This window comes from Leucopleurus acutus, assembly GCF_964270905.1.
Source record: "Leucopleurus acutus genome assembly, chromosome: 1".
Lineage (NCBI taxonomy): Eukaryota > Metazoa > Chordata > Mammalia > Artiodactyla > Delphinidae > Leucopleurus > Leucopleurus acutus.
This window is the reverse complement of record NC_139142.1, coordinates 32,398,596-32,407,269: the sequence shown is the minus strand read 5'-3', so window position 1 is coordinate 32,407,269 and position 8,674 is coordinate 32,398,596. Positions and strand designations below refer to the sequence as shown.

Below are 8,674 nucleotides of genomic sequence, written 5' to 3'. Positions count from 1 at the left end.
AGAGTACAAATGAGGCAACTTTTGCCAAGTTCTGTAAATGGGAGGATGTTGGTGGGGGTGAGGAGGGGGAAGAATGTTTCTCAGTTTAAAGATAGGAGAAATTAAGGCTGTGCGATAGAGAGAGAATTGGATAGAATTGGATACTTGAAAAGGAAAACATTAAACCAATAAGTTAAAAATATTCTCTTTTTTTATGCTGTCAGGACTGCCTAAGAAAATTTGAGGGGTCCACCGTGTTAACACATTGTTCTCCATCTGTGAGTCCTAAGACAAGGTTAACTCCCAGGGAGACTTGAGAAGTCTCAGGGGCCTGCCTCTGTATAACCCTGACCTGCCTGGGACTTGGTCCTGCTTACCTTTGCCTGGCCACCAGTGAGACGGGACATGTGCAAAAATGTAAAGTTTGTATTTTATAAACTGCTGAGAGACATTTTTCCCATTTCCGATATATCCATTCCCTGTGACCTGGCAGGAAATACATTTTCCATTCCATCCTTGTGCTTAGTTTCAGTCCCAAAGGGGTATAGTGTATTGGCTTTTCTTTGTGTAGCACAGATTTATTTGTACCAAGTATGCTAAACTTGAGGCTCTTTTCACAATAATCACTTCGATGTAGACGTGAGCCCCCATTTTCTACCAAATTGGGGGCATTTTGTTGATGTTCCAGAAAAAATGACCAGCTAGCCAAAAGAGAGGCTAAAGTATATTTCTCTGCCCTCTCCTAGACGGACCCTAACTTTATCTAAAACGTTGACATCTTTTGTTAAATCTCATAGAGCCAACTGGAGCCCCAGTCAGCTGGCTTAGTTCCTGTCTAATCAAGATCTGTACGTTTGGCCCTGGAGGTTGGGTCAGCCTGAGCCGTAGCACACATGGCTCCCTCTGAGTTCTCGGATACAATGAGCAAGACTAAAGTTGGCTCAGAAAAGGAACAGAAGATGACTTGGGGTTAGTTTTTCCTTTTTTAAATGTTATACAAGTGCAGAGAGTTGGCTGCCATCCCGCTCTCAAACCATCAGCAGAGCTTGACCTTGGCCAAGATTTTGCCTCATCCTCTCGGCATTTTAGCATCGAGTTGCGTTTCAGCCGTAGAATGCTTAACCAAAAGCACATGCTGTAGTGGTAGCTTCCAAAGAGCAAGTGTTTGCAGGAAGTCCGCAGCGTGTTTTCTCAAAACAACAATTTTCTCCGAACCGCCAACCCAATAAACCCCCAAATGGTGATTCTTTGGTTTATTTGTACACAAAGCTGGGATTTTTGTTGCTGTTAATAATACTTTATTGGAGTACAATATAATGAACATATAATAAAGTGTACAAATTTTAAAAGTACAGCTCAGTGAATTTTTACAAATGTATACACCCGTGTAATTATTAAGGGCTGGAGTTTTTTATATTACATGAAACATACATCCTGGTGATGTACAGCTTGGCGTTGGGAGGTTGTCCATTCATCTAACTGAGCAGCTTACTGTAACGCAGCAAATCCAGGTCAAAATGCGGTACCATTTGGTGCTTCTGAGTCTGGGCACTTTGCCCTTTTGTCACCCCTAGGGGACTCGGGTGCTGCAAAGCTCCGTGATGTTTGTTTTTAACAAGTTACTTTTAAGAATAGGTAATATGTGCACATAGTACAAAATTTCTTTTTAAATGTATAATGAAAAAGGAATCTCCTCCCCAGTCCTTTCCCTCCCTGACAATAACCACTGTTACTATTACTTCTTCATTGTGCGTCCTTCAGAGAGAGACAGAGACAGAATGTGAATGTGGGGGGGGGGGGGTTGGTTTTTTTTTAAGTCTCAGGTTTCTTCTTTGATTGCTAAATAAGAATTTCTCTGCCCTTCTCCCCGTACTCTAGGCTCTAGTCTAGGGCATTTGTGCAGCCTCAGTAGGATTAATCCTATTTGTCTTGTACTGTAAAGTTCATACTCTGGATCTGTCGTCTGGCTCCAAAGTCCATGGTTCTCACAGGATTGGCCATGAGTTGATAATTGTCTAGGCTGGGTTTTTTGTTTTTTTTTTTTTCACAGTCCAGGCCTTTTATTTTCTTTACACCCATCATGCCATGAATTCATAGGGAATGGGCTCCAACAGTTCAGGCTCCTTTCCATTGGTTCTCACGAAGTGTGCTTCTCTGGGTGGAGCAGGCTGGTGCTTCAGTTGAATCCAAGTACCTTTCTTTTTGGCTTCCTTCTTTTTCTGATCATTTTCCTTCACCCGTTTCAGGAAGCTATCTCGGCTCTTAGAGTGCTTAATATGCTCGATATGCACATTAATTCTCTTGGCAAGAATCTTGCCCTTAACCTGTTTGTTTACAATGATGCCAACAGCATGCTGGGTAACATTTTAGACTCTCCCAGTTTTGCCATGGTAACATTTGTGGGGCATTCCTTTTCGAGCAGTGCCCATTCCCTTGATATCTACAATATCACCTTTCTTGTAGATTCGCATGCATGTGGCCAAAGGAGCAACTTCATGTTTTCTAAAGGGCCTAGAGAACATGTAGCGGGTGCCCCTCCTCTTTCCCTTTGTGTTGATCATTTTGGCGAATTACTGGAAGATGGCTGTTCCGGCCGAAAAGAAGTAGGCTGGGTTTTTTACATTAGGCTTTCTACTTCTTTTAATATATATTTGAAATTTTTTGTAATAAATTTTTTTTAAATTCTTATTTCTTTAGCAGTAGCTCCTGCAACACACCTATCTGCTTAAATTTTGCGTTTGTTTTAAAGGAAGGTTTAAATTGCAACCTAAAAGCAAACCACAGATGGATCTCTAGATAGTCCCATCCTCCACCCCCTACATCCATCCAAATCAGTCATTCAAAATTCCAAAGTTACAAACATGAACCAGGATGATTATTCACTTTCAAAAGCCATCCTTCTTCTTTTTTTTTTTTTTTTTTTTTGCGGTACACGGGCCTCTCACTGTTGTGGGCTCTCCCGTTGCGGAGCACAGGCTCCAGACGCACAGGCTCAGCGGCCATGGCTCACCGGCCCAGCCACTCCGCGGCATGTGGGATCTTCCCGGACCGGGGCACGAACCCGTGTCCCCTGCATTGGGACAGGCGGACTTTCAACCACTGCACCACCAGGGAAGCCCCATCCTTCTTTTTAAACATAAGGTTGACCTCAAATTTATTTTGAAAAGCCAGCTTCTCTGGCAGGCAAAATTTCATTTGATTTGTACACTAAGTTTCTCAAGAATGTAAATCTCATGCAAAACAGAGGGCTTATATTCAGCCTTGAAAAGTATTTTATACAATATATGGGCTGAAGAGCCAGGGAAGGAAGAACCTCTCAGACCCACACTCAGCTGGGGAGAAAACATAGCTTGCATGGTTTGGCCGCATCTCCTAGCGGCCACCTTATTTTGTACTCCTCTGTGACAGGTGGATGAGGGGTCAGGTCTTCTCCAGATCAGAGATTCCCAAAAGATACACAGCCCGGGGAAAGGTTTTCCAATTCAAATCCCATATGGTTTCCTTAGGGCCATTTTATCCTTGATGTCCTTTCATGCTCTCTACTTTGTCTTGCTGTAATCTGATCACCCAGGGCCTCTCCAGTTATCATTAAATATATTCCCACTGGTCAGGGAGCTCCCTCTGAGCACCCCTTTAGAGCAGCTGTCACATTTGAGCAGCATCTGTTTTCTGACAAGCTTGAAGACTGAATGAAGGAAGTCACTGAGTCTTTCCCAGTGGAAGTGCATGACACAAGTAACCTTTGGGACTGCGATCAGGATGCTGTGAGTTGAGTGGCCTGGCAGCTCGTGTGTGCAGGGAGAGGTGGGTGATTCCTAGATGGGGCAGTGGATCTTCATGGTCTCAGCCCTGTGGTCCATGCAGGGTCCTAACACTAGAATGGTTCCCTAAGCCTTTGGCTCCAGCTCTTTCTGGGCAGGGAAACAGAACGAGGCAAGACGCCTGGTGTGTTTTAAATAGATTTTGCTTGCTGCAGCCAATAAGCCCAATAGCTTGGGAGGTGAGTGAGCCTTCCTGAGAGATTTCTGTTGCACCATTTCTCCGGCCTCCAGCCCCACAAGTGCCGACCACCCCCTCCCTTCCTGCTCCTTCCCTCTGACCTAACTCCCTTGCTTTCTGGATGCTTTCTGTTCAGCCCTTTCTGGTTTTAGTATTTATTACACTTTTATTGGCTTTCGCTCTCTGCTTTTTCTTTCCCTGAAGCTGTTTTTCCTCATGCGCTGTATCTTTTCATCTCTTGGAGTCTTGTTTCTGTCCACTCTCTCAAGAGCACATCTCCATCTTCTGCTCCTTGTCTGACGCTGTCATGGCTTCTCAATTGTCCCCTTGCCCCAACCTGGGCTTTACTGACCCTGGCAAGAAAGAATGGCGGGTGGAGGAATCCACCTTGAGCAATCCCAGTTGTGGGACAGGTAGTGGCTCCAGTCTGGGAAGTGGACCTTAAAGATGGCAGCTGTTTCTGGACACGGTGGCAGTGCAGTAGGCAAGCCAAAGGAGGGGGAATCAGAGATGACAGGAGGGGTGGAGTGGCCCAGTACCCATCGCAGGTGACAGAAAAGGAGGTGGAAGAGGAAGGCCAGGTGGAAGCTGGATGTCTTGAGGGAAAGCTGAGGAGGAACTGGCACCGGGGGAGAAAACCAGGGATGTGGGACCCTGCCAGAGATGCTGCAGCCCAGCTCTGCTGAGCAGAGGCAGGCAGAGTGGGGTTGGGGCCAGGAGAAGAGAGCACCTTAGAGACCTTTTCTCCCCACTCTTCTCTGGCCCTTTTGTTCTTTCTCTTTCATGTTTCTGTCTTCGTGTTATATTAGCAGCAGAAAACAATACAAAACAAAAGGCAGTCTGGGGACTTCCCTGGTGGCGCAGTGGATAAGATTTTGCGCTTCCAACGCGGGGGGCCTGAGTTCGATCCCTGGCCAGGGAACTAGATCCCACATGCATGCTGCAACTAAGAGTTCTCATGCCCCAACTAAGGAGCTGGCAAGCCTCAACTAAGTAGCCCACGAGCTGCAACTAAGGAGCCCACCTGCCACAACTAAGGAGCCCATGTGCCGCAACTAAGGAGGCTGCCTGCTGCAACTAAGACCCGTTGCAACTAACTAACAATAAATATTAAAAAAAGGGGAAGAAAGGCAGTCTGTCTTTGAAAGGGAATGGCGAGATCTGGAGGATTTAAGGCTGGATGCACTTCCGCCTATGCTGAACTCTTAGGTCCTTTGCCTGTCTGGCTGCTGGGGCCATGAAGGCCAGCCCCTTAATGGAGCACCTTGAATAGAGGCCCTGTACCAGCTTGACAGTCCAGCTGGAGAGCCACCAACAGTAGGAGCAAGGGCAGCCAGCAGTAGTGTGCACCCACAGACCCCCTCCAGGCACACAGGGCAGCCAGGGGAGCAGGTATGTTGGCTAACCCAGCCAGAGGGCTTGGGCTGAGGGGTGGCTTCCAGCGAATGATGCCAGCCCCATCATGGGCTCCTCCCCTGCTAGGAACTAAGCTGCAGAGGGGCCTGTGGTCGAAGAAGGAGAAAGGAAAACTCTTGCTTAAAAAAGTTTTTAATTGAAGAGGTAATAAATGCACGTGGCAAAAAATTCAAAAGGTACAAAAGAATATATGCAGCGAAATCCCCCACTCCCGTTCACCGCGGGTTCCCCTCCTCAGAGGTGTCCCTGGATGTAACAATTTCTTGAACATTCTTCCAATTTCTCCTTTTTAGTTTGCTGTATTCTGGAAATTTTCAGATTCTTCATGCAGTGGAACATTTTAAATTGTCTGGGTGTATATGTATGTATGTAATATGGGCCGGGGGACCCAATGATAATAAAGAAAATTGTATCTCAGTTTATTGCCAATAATTCTTGCTGGGGCAGGGAATGGTTTAAAAAATTAAAATAAGTAAACAGAATCCTAAAATACCAGCACTAGAAAGGACCTTCCAAATTCTTTTGTACCAAAGATCTTATTTGAAACATAAGTAAGGGGTCACCAAGCTAGCCTATGGTACACCTAGGACTAAAACCCAGGTTCCCTACCTCCTAGTCATCCCAGTTGCCCGAGAACCTACTAAATGCTCTGTCTTTAGGTAGTGGCCTTTGTAAAGGTATGTGATTTAGAAATGGAAGGAAAGACAAATGCTTGGACACGGATTTAGAAATTTCCTCCACTGGACAGAAATATAGGGAAAGAAATCAGTAATTCCAGGAAAAACCTGCAGTCCAATTCCAACTGAAAAATAGCATGTGCGTGCACACACACACACACACAGACACTGGCACTGGCAGAAGACGGACGTCCGTAAAGTCTATTGTCTGTCTCTCCTGCTGAGTCCAGCAGAGGCTGTGAGAGGTGGCACGACCCCCCGCTCTGCTGAAGAACCCGCGGCCCTTGGACTCACTGTCACTGGGATGCAGGTAGAGGCAGGCATCTTTGGGCAAGAGAAAGAAATGCCAACCTAGACTAGAGGAAGAGAACAGTCTGTGCAGGGACATGGGGACAGGGATGCCAAGGGAGATCAGAAGTTGTGCCTGGCCAGGCCACCACGGAGCCCTGCCACCACTGGTCCCATGAGCACTGGCAGCCCCAACTGTTTCTACCACCTACCAGGATGAAACACCCCAAGATTTATGTGCTGACAAAACGGCAGCATAATTTTAAAAATTCTCTCTGCTTTCACATCAGCTCCAGACACTGTGTACAATTTCAGTGTCCAAGCCAGACTGATGGGCCTTTTGATCGCTTCAGAGGGTGACTCCAGTGAGAGGGGACACGTATGACTACAAACATTGGCTGTAGAAACCCTCAATTGCTTTGAAATGGTAAATTTCCAGGCAAAGTGGATCTGATGTCACACGCCTCCTGCATTAACAGCTTTTTCTTCCTCTTCAATTATTTTGGCTGGTAAGGGAGTGGAAATTACACTTCAGAATATATCGATGGGTATTTTCAGCCTTGCTGAGAGCTTCAAATTATATACCAATCCTGGGAACATTCCCTTAGTTTCCACTTCCCAGTTTCTCAAGGAAAATGGAGGTTTCGATTATAGGCACCATTAGATGGAAGGAAATGCAGGACCAGGACCACGGGTCTCTTTTCAATTCAAATGCTCTCTGGTCTTATCACCTGACCTATTTTTGAGCCAAATTTTGTTCCAGCCCTAGGTGTAGAGGTCCATCCTAACATGTACGAGATGATGAGGTCCTTGATAAAAAGACGAGTATGTCTAACAGCCTGGGTCCAGGGCTTGAATCAGGGCACCTGACAGGCAGGGGAAAAAAAAAAAAAAAACCCAGTTCTGTCTCTTCATCTTCACACAAGGGATCCAAAAGTCCTGATCTCTGGTACACACGACCTCTCCCCCGTGCTTAGGTGCTGGGTACACGGGCAGCCTCCCAGCTGCGTCTTTGCCCCGGCTGTGTTCTGGTTTTCTCTTCTCGACCTGACTGGCCTCTTCTGCTCTTCACCTGAGGACCAGACCTGGATTTACAGCTCCCTTCCTTGGCAGACCACAGAGAACTCAAGTTCAACTGAACAAGTCTCCCGAATCTGCTCCACGTCCTGTGTCCCCATTTCAGTTAGTGGTTACCTTACACCAAGGTACTTGTCTCCTACATGAGAAATGTACATGTTATTCTCAAATCCTTTCTCTCGCTTCCACTCCAACTGATCCCCAAATCCTCTGAGTCTAACCCTCTTTCTCTTCTGCTCCAGTGTTTCTGCCCTAACCCAGGCCCACAGCATTGCTTGCTGGGACTGTTGCAAAGTCATTGTAATCCCCCACCACTACTCTCCAGCCTCTTCACTAAAATTTATAACTGATCATGTCATTCCCTGTTACAAAATCTTGGGTGGCTCTCCGTGGCTTACCAGAATAAGTCCAAACTTCTTACAAAAGCATACAAGACATCTGTTAACTGGCCCATCTACCTCTCTAATCTCGTTACCATCACCACTCCCTACCCAGTACACACCACCCGCTGACCATTTCCTGGTCTCCCTCCCATACACTTCCACACGTTAGTTCCTTTCTTTGCTCTTCCTCTGTGCAGAATGCCCTTCCACATCTTGTCCACCTGCTTATCCTTAATACTCAGCTCTCAGATGATTCCTTCCTTGGATGAAGTCCCCTTTGTGTTTGACTGGAGTTCTGTTATACCCTTTTGTGACCGTCTGTGCCTATTTCCCCATTATCAGTTAACGGGCTCCTCGGGCGGTGGAATCAGGTTTTGTTCGTTTTTGTATTCTTGGAACCTAGAAGTGCTTGGCGTGGTAGGCATTCGAGAAGGAAAGGGAAGAAAGGGACTGGAAATACCACCCTAATGGGCAAACAGGCATTGGCTTACCATCTGAGTGGGCTAGGTGGCATTTCAGTGGGACAGAATGGGGAGTAGCAACCAGCCTGCTGCCCTAGATACTTATTCATTCATTTACTCATCGCACAGATACTTAGTGAGAGCTGCCATGATGGCCCATGCTGTGCGAGAATCTGGTGATACACAAAAGAAGGCTGCCAGGCCCAGAGGAACTCCCATTCGAGGGCAAGAGACAGGCACGTAACAGGCAGTGGCCTGACATTTTGGGCCAGCTGGTCTGCTCTGAGGATCTTTGCCACTCAGCTCCACAGAGGCTGTGGAGGAGGGGAAGGGGCGAAGGAGACAGGCAGTGAGATAGGGAGGTCAGGTGGGCCTTGCAAAGGGCTCTGCCTCC

General features: G+C 46.7%; 1 pseudogene across 1 annotated transcript; it reads right to left on the bottom strand.

Moving 5' to 3' along the window:
* Window positions 1–1,770: 1,770 nt before the first annotated feature.
* Window positions 1,771–2,540, bottom strand: LOC309962173 (large ribosomal subunit protein eL21-like; annotated as a pseudogene). Its single transcript has one exon. The product of its transcript is annotated as a large ribosomal subunit protein eL21-like (transcript).
* Window positions 2,541–8,674: the final 6,134 nt, after the last annotated feature.